Here is a 10,500-nt window from a genome sequence, read left to right as displayed (position 1 = left end):
TAAGTTTTTAATTTTGACTGTGCTGTTGTGAGAACACATGACAACCCTCTCCTTTTAAGTGTCTGTGAGTAATTTAATTATTACTGCTTGCTGTGCAATACCTCAGGGCCTGAGGGGAGGAGGGGGCTCAGCAACTTGTTCAGTTTCTCATAACTTTCTCTAAGGTTTGCATCCTCTGCCCTTTGGTTATCTCTCATTATTGGCATTCTCAAATTACTTTCTTAAACTGACTTGTTAAAGATAAGGTTAGTAGTATTGTTTGTTTTCCCCCCAGCTTTTCTGGACCATTGTAGGAGGCATATGGTTATGATGATGACAACTGCAACCACACTATGATCTACATGTTTTTAACGGCACTCTCAGGTAATTTCTACTGGTTTATTACTTTTGCTATTTTGTTTACTGTTAGTGCTGTTTCTTGCTACAGCTTACAATGTTTTCATTAGAATGAAAATGTTCATCCATAATTTAGTACTCTTTTTTTACCATAAGACATGGTGTGTTTGCTCAGATGTTAAACACAGCCCACACAAGAGTTTAGGCAACTAGTATCTCCCAAATGTACTGTCTAACTGCATACTAACCCATCTAGGGTATTTGGAATCAGACACCTTTTCCCAAGAAAATTCCCCCTTTAATTAAAGGAAAATGTTCCCATTTTGCCTGTGTTCAGCTATTTGGGGCTTACCCAGAAAGAAAGAAATTTAGCAGACTGGAGGGAAAAAGAAGTTGAAATAATGCATCAGTCTTCCTGAGCTCACCCTGGATACTGTGTCATAAGTAATGCCTTTCTTTGTACACTCTGCAAGTTCCCTTTTGTTAACTCCTCAACAGATCTTTGGTGCATGTTCCCTCTCTTAAGAGTGATAGTAGCTAACAGAAATACAATCATATAACCAGGTATGAGGATAAACATGTATCTGTAAGGTTAGATTTTTGTTGACTTGTCCCCCATGCACTCACTACGGACACTGAATGCATGGTCATGCTGAACTGATTATGCTGGAGTCCCAGCTATTTCCTCACTGCTCACCCTTCTTGAGTATCTGAAGGATGGTGTGGATTGCACTTGTTTTGGCAAAGAAAACTTTGCCAACGTGAGCTGAAACCTCCACACTTGGACATTTACATGTTCTAGCATCAAGGATTTGTTCAACCCTTATAGAATTCAAAACATTTCACAAGTAACTCAATGACAAGAATTGCTATATTCAGTGCTCTTGTTTAGCTAGTATATGCTTTGGAGCCACTTTTTTGATCTTAGTTTGGGTCATATTGCTTGGTCTCAATTTGATTTTTAAGCAAAAAGTCACTATTCAAACACTTATGTTAGAGGATGTTGGAAGATTCTTTGTGGACTTGCAGACACCCCAAACATATCCCCCTGCTCCCCAGTCAGCAGTGTTACATTAATTTCTGGTAACATTCATAAACGTTACAGAGCTTGAAGCTTTAAAAACTTCAGTCTTTTTTTATTATTTTTTTCTGTTTAGGAGGTAATGAGATTATCTGACATACACATGCCATACATCCTTGCAAACAGCACATAGTAGCTACAGGTTCTCTGTGTGCACAGCCATTCAGTATCTCAGTTTCCTACAACACACTCTAATTTGATGGTTAACCAGTATCCAAATTCTCAGGTGCTCAACTGTTGCAAGCTGTAGCAAGACATCTGTAGCCACCTGTACGAGGTGTGAAACCACCTCCAAAAACTTACCAAGTGAAAGATACTGAACATGCTGCTGGAGCAGGCCCAAAGCTATTACAGAAGAGTTCTTGCTGCGGGGACTCCTCTGTAAAAGCAGGCACAATTTTGTTCATTTTTCTCCCATTGTTGTGTGAATATCATCTGAGGAATTTTGGTGTCACATTTAAATCCCCTTTTTTCTGAATGTTTTTGTGCTGATATTCTTCAGTACTGTATTTGAAACCTTTCCTTGCAAAAGAACCAAACCCAAACAAAAATTAACCAAACAAAATCCCCCAGTCTGGTGCTGAGCACTTACTGTTAAGTTGTGACTTCCCCCTGGAAATCAACTATCTTGTTGCAGTTTTACCTTTCATTAGGCATTAAATTGCAGAAAGGCTGTATGTTTCCCTTAGGGCCCATAATCAAGTCTTTTTCTACATAGTCGAGAGTACTTAAACAGCTGAAAGTCATAAAAGAACAGGAAGAATTTTAAGATGTGGAGAAATTTAATTTGTGCCAGTTTTTAAAAATAAGTCCATATAATTTTCTTAAAATTTAATGTTGAGTCCAAGAATGGAGAAAGGCAGCCATATAGGGATAGGGAAAGTAATAGTGAAATGTGATTCTGGATGTGGGAAAATTTAGAAGCTGTGTGTGTTATGTGTGAGGAGGTTAATTTGTGTTACATGCCTTTCAGCTGTGAACTCATAAACTTAAATCCCAAAAGATAAAGATGTTCTTCCTTTGTATTAATTACGTCAGAGGAAAGCTTGCCCACCAATGCTGAGAAGATTTTGCTGTCTGAAGAAATTACCTCATGAAGGAGGCTGGCATGGAGATGAATGTAGACTGCGACAGGCTCTGCATTATCTTCAGTATCTGTAACACCAATGGGCAAGTAAACACAAACCAACACTGTTTCTTCAATATTTCACAAATTTTTATATTTGTGTTTTTCCTTATTTTGGAATTGAATGGTACCTCACATCTCATCTTTTAAAATAGGGGCAAGTAGCACATAGTGAACTTTTTTTTTCACTAGCGTTTCTCTTATTTGCTGTTTCTTCCTGGAACATTACTTACGGATAGTTTTTATCCCCTCCAGAATTGTGATTTTGAAAATTCTGAAATTCGAGTCACACAGGTTACCTAAAATGCAATCAATTGGTAAGTAGGTGTCACAATACTTTAGCTCTACTTACACTAGGAGAACTGTAGTGTTTTAAACACCGCTGTGTACCATTTTGGTGCCAACTAGTTATCAAGAAGACATTAAATTGGGAGAAGTATCATGTGATGGATAAGCTTTGTGTATTAGAAACACCCTGGTCATTCAATAGTTAGTCTACAGTTTGATTCCTATCTTGTGTAATGCTGCAGTATGCTATTAAAAACAGCAGATGTTCACTCTAGGGATGGTTGCACTTCATTTGTGAACAAAGTGATTCCGTGTGTCGTGGTTTAACCCCAGCTGGCAACTAAGCCCCACGCAGCCACTCGCTCACTCCCCCCGCGGTGGGATGGGGGAGAGAATCAGAAGAGTAAAAGTGAGAAAACTCCTGAGTTGAGATAAGGACAGTTTAATAAGTAAAGTAAAAGCCACGTGTGCAAGCAAAGCAAAACAAGGAATACATTCACCACTTCCCATGGGCAGGCAGGTGTTCAGCCATCTCCAGGAAAGCAGGGCTCCATCACGCCTAACGGTGACTTGGGAAGACAAACACCATCACTCTGAACGTCCCCCCTTCCTTCTTCTTCCCCCAACCTTATATGCTGAGCACGATGTCATATGGTCTGGGATATCACTTGGGTCAGTTGGTGTCAGCTGTCCCAGCTGTGTCCCCTCCCAACTTCTTGTGCACCCCCAGCCTACTCACTGGTGGGATGGTGGGAGAAGCAGAAAAGGCCTTGGCGCTGTGTAAGCACTGCTCAGCAATAATGAAAACATCTCTGTGTTATCAACACTGTTTCCAGCACAAATCCAAAACATAGCCCCATAATAGCTACTGTGAAGAAAATCAACTCTATCCCAGCCAAAACCAGCACACCGTGTGTGTCATTACAAGGTATATTCTCTGTCGTACCTTGAAACTCAGGCAAGTCCAACTGATGTAAAATTGACTTGAATAATTGAAACAGAATTTGACATATGTGTTCTTGCTATTAAGCTTTATAAAGCATTTATGATCCATGCAAATGAAGACAACTCATGTATATTAATGCAATGCTATTATTCTAATTATCTTTGCATATGGCATAGTAAATATTGATACTATTAATAAAGTTAAAGCAAGATGGAATTGAATATTCACAATTTAGCTCACAGTACATTACAGATGTTTTATGCTGAGAATTAATGCTGTGTGAAGTTATATATAACTTTGATAGGCTTTAATTTGACTGTTTATGTTATCTACCATATGTCTATTCTGTCCTTGATTATAACCTTCTGGCAAAAAAAAATAATAACTGTAATCTATGAGCTTTTCCATAAGAAAAAAGCAGCAAGTACTATACATGAAAAGAGCTTAAATTAGTCTGATTTTGAAAAGCTACCACATTAATCTCAAAGGATTTTTGCTTGTTTCATCACTAGAAAGAAAAGATTTGTGTATTTCCCCCTCCCTACTGCAGTTGATTTTTCCTCCCCATTGGTTCAGTATGGTTTCAGCATTGCAACTTGCTTTTGATTCCTCATATCCTCCTCCCCCTCTCTATTTTGGACCTTCCAGACTTCTAGACTTTCAACAGAAAAATCCTGTGTAGAGTCCCAAACTTTTACTTGAACTCTAGTCCTTGTGAATGTGAGGTATTGTCTTTTGAATACTGCTGGCATCTGAGATTTAGTCTTTCTAAATCTGAATGTAGACCTGTCTTCTTTCAAATTTCTCTTTACTGCCTCATTTCTCTTGAATTATTGTCATTCCCAGGCTTGCATTTAGACTTCTGGTCTATTTTTCTCTCATCTTCACTCTGACAATTAGCCCTCTCTTATCTTCTTCAGTTCAACTTCAGCAAGTTGTCATTGCTCTCTCTAGTGTTTCTCTTTTTCTGAGCTAGTGAAAAAAAATAATCTAAGGTTTGAAAATACTTTGAGAAAGAGGATTCACTTATCTTAAAACTAAGTAATTCCGCCCCCTTTTTGCTACTGTTTATTTTCCTTGGAACACAAGCAAAAAAGTCTAAGAAGGCTCTATGGGCCCCATTTCTTTTGCTTCTGTGTGTGCCCCCATGCAGTTGTTGCAAAGCTAGCATTCTTTTTTTTTTCCCCTTGAAGAAGAAGTTTTATATAGAAAAACAGTGTCTTAGCATAATCTGTTCTCTAGAGATAAGTGGCCTGGGTTTTTTTCTTTTTGGCGTTCGTTTTCTTCGTGAACTACACCAGACGTGCTTGGAAACTTGTATATTAATACAAGTGCAATGGACTTTCAGGTCTTTTAAGCTCCTGTATAACTCATTATGCTTTCAAGAGCAACTACCAGCTGGTTTATATTGTAAATATATTAATTCCATTATATGCACTTAAAATTGTATATGTGTGTATGAATATAAACAAAGCCAATGAAGGAACTGCTGTTTGATCACTAGTCCTTTTCATTCTTCAGGCAGAGGTGCTCTGCCACCAAGTGATAAATGGAAAGAGATTAAAATAGAAATTAAGAATTAAAAATAATCTTCAGGGAAACCCTCAAGTACACCTTAAATCACATTAATTAAGGCATAGTTCAGCAGATGCTTAGCTTGAGATAAATAAATTAAGAATAAGTCTAATTCAGCAGGGTATAAAGCTCACATATATATGCTCAGAGTATATTTAACTAAAGTTTATCTCTATGTGCTCTTCAGTTTTGCACATCAGGCCCCCAGGACCATATATTCTGGATGCCTGTTTGCACTACCTGTGCCTAGAACAAAAGTACTGACCTGAAAGTCTTGTTTAAGTGACTACTAAGAATCCTTTTTTAAAATGAGTCACAAGCATGGACAGGATCTTTTTCTCTAGAGCAACATAAATTTTGCTGCCTTAATTACAAAATCTTAATTTTTAAATGGATTTCTTCCACATTTAGAACATATGTTTAAAGGAATAATGTACAAATCCTACAGATTAATTCACAGAAGACCTTGAATCATCAGGTGCAAAGGTATTTTGAACTGAACGAGGCAATGGTGAGGAGAATGTAGGTGGAAGAGAGGGAAAAGCTTAGTATGCCATTGTTTTCTTAAAGACAATAATTTTTACAGCCCATCTTTCTAATTCATCCAGTAGAACCATAAATCCATTTATTTAGTGAATTAAGGCCTACCACTTGCTTAAGAAAAATTTCACTGGTATTCTCCTACTCCACCTAGCACTAGCTAGAACATTAAAAAAACCACAACGCCAAACCCCAAAACCCAACAACAAACTTTCAAAACTAACAGCATAAACATCTGGGTAGCACCCAGTTTAGAAAAATCTATAATCAAATTATCAAACACATAATATAAGATGGTAAAGTAACATTAACATCTTTGCACTCTCAGAAATGTTCCTTGAATTATCAGCAGCGATGATGTTATTAGATAGTACACCATTTTTCTGATAAGCATTTATTCTTGACCTCCAGAGTGCTGCAGCTGAACTAATAGAACACATTTATGAGGCCATTCCAGTGCCCAAGATGCTGATTATAGGTAATCCATGTATAATGTACAGTCTCTCTAAACATCTTCAGATCACTAGTTGCTCTAGTAGAGCTATACTCAAGTTTTCTTGAAAGCAAAATGTTTGCAGCTCTAAAGCTTCATTTGAATTGTTGTAGTTTAATTATTTGTCTCTAATTAGAACCTGATTTTCTTTTTCCAGTCACAGTCTCCTCTGTTCAGGGACTGTGATAGCCTGCTGAATTTGTAATAGATTTTGATTTCAAATGAAACTTTTTGGATAATTTTTCATTTTGCATTCTGAGTTAAATCCATGTTTCTTACATTTTTTATTTCTAAGGAACAGGATTCTCTTCCAGCTAAATTTTTTTACCATGAACTGAATCAACTATAAAGATAATTTGATGTGAAGTCCTTCAAAACAAACTGTTTTTCAGCAAGAAAGATGCTTTCTTTTGCAACAAGCACTTACGTTTATGACAGGGTTCTAGGTTGTGAATCCCCAGTAGAGAAATAAAGAACTTTTTCTCTGTGTTTCCTTTGGCTAGATTAACCAAGTCTTGATCTCTCCTCTGACAGCTTCTGGCTACAGCCAAATATTATAGTCTGCTTGCTTTTCCTTTCTTTCCTTTCCAGCATGGGCAGGTGGGGGGACATTTACTCACATTACCTCACTCCCTGCCAGCTGCTAATATAAAATGGTACTGCTCTCTAGGGAGACTTGTTTTACATGTGTTTTTCGAAAGATCAGTATAAATTCTTCCCCTCTCTAGTCTTACAGTTGTTCTGTACAACCACGGTTTAGCTTCACCTAGGTTATTCTGCCCTTCAAGCATATGCATCTTTCAAAGTGGGCAACACAAAGACCTCTAGCACCAGCTCTCAATCGTCCGAGTTCATTCAGTGTGATTTCTCATAAAACTGCAGAACAGTTCTCCCTCAATACTCTTAATTTACATATAAAAGCCAATCAGCCCTGCTGCAGAACACACAAATGTCAGGAGCAGCCTTCTGCTGTTCAGTCACAGTTCCCCTGTAAAGCCCCATTTACAGTGCGATTATTCTCCTTCCCCCTGCTGAGGCGTGACATGCACTTGTGAGATTATAAAATGATACAATAACGTAACAGTAAATTAGATTCAACAATCAAAACATCCAGAATATTCTTTCCATTCTAGTACCTTTTATTTTGCACCTTTTCAGTTAAGAAGTAGCTTTTCTCTGGCTTTCTCTGTGTATGTGTGTACATGTATGCTTGCTGTGCACACACAGTAAAGCAAGGAAGCTTTGCAAACAGGCAGATCCAAGTCTAACTAGGGCCTAGACTCAAAAAATAAACCTCTGATTTCATAGTGGCTATCTGATCACTATGCGTAATTTAAAGGGGACTACTTGCATAGTTTTCAAGTATTTCATTTAAAGAAACCTATATTTTTATCAAAGTCATTTTGCAGGCCAACTAAATATATACACTGGCACCCTTTAGGTCTAAAGCAGTCAGCAGAGAATTGTAGTAAAAACTTGCATTTCTATTTAGCCAGAAATATATTCATTGCCAAATACAGCGGTCATGGAGAGGTCGACAAATGATAGGTACACAAATTAAAGCTTTCTTGAATTCTTCATCAGGGTTTCTCTGTAGAAAAAAAAAATCTTATCTGGTCCTTCATATACTCCCAAGCAAATAGTATTACACAAACTAAAGTTGCAACATCAGTGAAAAAAATAGTATTATCCACAAATACTAAGAAATAGTATTCACAGGTGACTTAAGCTGAATTAAAAAAAAATTACCTTTAATTTTTTTACTAGACCAATATGTAGATGTGCTCATTAAGAATTAAGTAACCATAGTTCTTGAGCTGGACTTTGCTGTACTATGGTTGGGTTTACTGTGTAACTACATGCCTCCAATCATGTTCAATGAGTAAGAAAACAAGTATACATGTTGATCGAGCAGTGCCAGACAGGAGGAATCATAGTATGACATTTGCAACTGTTGTTTAATCTACTTTGAAAATTAAGTTTAATGAAGTTTAACGCATCCATTTTAAACTGAAAACTTCATCTGGAGAAAATAAACTGGTATTTTTCAGGGTTCACATGTCTCAAATTAAGTGTCATGCTCCACTTTCAGATTTATTCCATTTTGGATCAACAACTGTTTAACTACTTTGTGCAAAGAAACATCCTTAAAATGGAGAAACACGGGAGAGGAAGACAAAAAGTCCTGTTTCAAACCAGGAAAACAGACCTGAGAATCTGTTTTTTCTGCTTCTCACTCGAAGACTTTGGGCTACAAGTTATTCTGTGATGGCTTATTTAAAGGTCTTTCTGCTCTGTTTGGTTTTCTAGACTACTGTGCATGCAATAAAAAGGGGGGGGGGAGCAGATGCATTGATTTAAACATTACGGAAAAAGCCATTACGGATAAAGCTTATCTAAAGAAAATTTAACATCTAAATATATATACTTATATAGTTGTGTGGTCTGTTGGGATTTACTCATGACTGCCTTCATAGCCAAAAAAATGGCAGAAGAGAAATACTGGAGCTAGCATCTAAAAAACTTCATGCACTTCCAAAAAGATCCATGTGAAAGAAATAAAGATTGAATCTGTTAAATTTGTTTAAAATGAAGTGGATTACCCCTTGGAAAAATTATAATCAGATTACAAAGTGTTTCAATCTCAGTGAGTCAGATTTCCCTCTTTGGGGTGATAGGAGGGAAAGTTCACCTTTAAAACCAGAGAATTTTACAGCTTTTCCTTGTTGATAAGACAGCAGAGCGAACTGATGTGACAGCTCAGTCTAACAGAAGCAAACTAGTTTATTCCCCTCTGTAACAGCTAGTAGGATGTAATGCAGTGTCTACAGATGAACTGAATCACTTTACCATGGCTCTCTTACATACTTAGCTTAATAGGCAGCATGTGTTAGATATCAAATCTTTTCTATGTTGTAATACAAAAAAAAAAAAAAAAAAAAAAAAAAAAAAGAGAGAGAGAGAAATAAAATGTAACTTACTGTTCCACTCTTGCCTTATAAATATTTATCAGCCAACAAAATGATCCACAAGTGCTTTCTTGGGTTTCTTCATCCATCAAGTATCATGACAATACATTCAGCCCTTTATCACAATATGCATAATTAACATAACTTCTTCTTCACAGAAAATGAAATCTCTAGTTCTTATTCCCATTTTTATTGAAACAATAATCTTGAAAATACACATCAGCCACAAGAACATAATTCCTGTCAGCAACAACCCTTTAGTATGATTCAGTGTCAGTGACCCCAGCTAAGTTGTGGAAAGAAAAGAGAGCCATTTGGCCTTTTTTCCCTCTTTTTTTCTTTCCAGATAGAATACTGTATAGCAAAGCCCTGGAAGGGCCTGGGGGAGTAATTATCACCATATTTCTTCCACTTATTCTTTTTCCCCTCCCCTGTTCCTCTCACACTGTTCTGCCTGCTTATTTTATTATTTAATAAGCTTTCTGGACAAGAAGCATGTCTTTTGCTTGGACTGGAAAACACTTTCATACTGTAGGTACTATTGCAACATACAATTAACATTATGAATAATGGAGTCTTATTTAATAACAGTAATCTGCAGAGGCTGGTGAACTCATGGAGCTACACTTAGAGCACTTTTCAAAATATACAAAATCAAATAAAGGTGTAATTTGTCTCAGCAAAAGTGATACATTATTATCCAAATTGAGCAGTTGTGAATTTTACTTGGTTTTAATCTCACAAGATCCTAGTGCCTGTCTGTTCTGACCCTCTAAGCATTTTGATGATGTTGATTCTAAAGAGCTTTTCCAACTATAAATTGGATACCATCTTTAAAGAGGAGAAAAGAAAGAATTCGCACTTACTTTGATGGCATTATTTTTGTAGGAAAAATTTTTCTTTTCTTACAGATGTTGCATAAAACGAATGCATTCTTTTAATTTCTGGTATCTTATTTTCAAAAGAACTTTAGAAATGCAGCTCTCCTTTATTTTATTATGTATTTAAATGTTTGATTTGCTCAAATATATTCTCTTTTATGCAGGTTAGTGTGCACATTGATGAAACTTATTTTCTTCAGTCCTGTGGGGACTTTTAGAATAATTCAGTTAGAAAATGTAAATGAGGTTACTTTCTCTGAAGGGC

At 36.7% G+C, this 10,500-nt stretch overlaps 1 long non-coding RNA gene across 1 annotated transcript; it reads right to left on the bottom strand.

The window, feature by feature from the left end:
* Positions 1 to 272: 272 nt before the first annotated feature.
* Positions 273 to 2,587, bottom strand: LOC115336307. Its single transcript, XR_003921706.1, has 3 exons — positions 2,451 to 2,587; positions 960 to 962; positions 273 to 358 (listed from the first exon to the last, which is right to left on the bottom strand). It is a non-coding gene; the product is annotated as an uncharacterized LOC115336307 (long non-coding RNA).
* Between the last annotated feature and the right edge of the window lie 7,913 nt (positions 2,588 to 10,500).

The sequence above is a fragment of the Aquila chrysaetos genome, chromosome 1 (assembly GCF_900496995.4).
Source record: "Aquila chrysaetos chrysaetos chromosome 1, bAquChr1.4, whole genome shotgun sequence".
In the NCBI taxonomy this organism is placed as follows: Eukaryota; Metazoa; Chordata; class Aves; order Accipitriformes; family Accipitridae; genus Aquila; species Aquila chrysaetos.
This window is presented reverse-complemented; position numbering and strand designations above follow the sequence as displayed.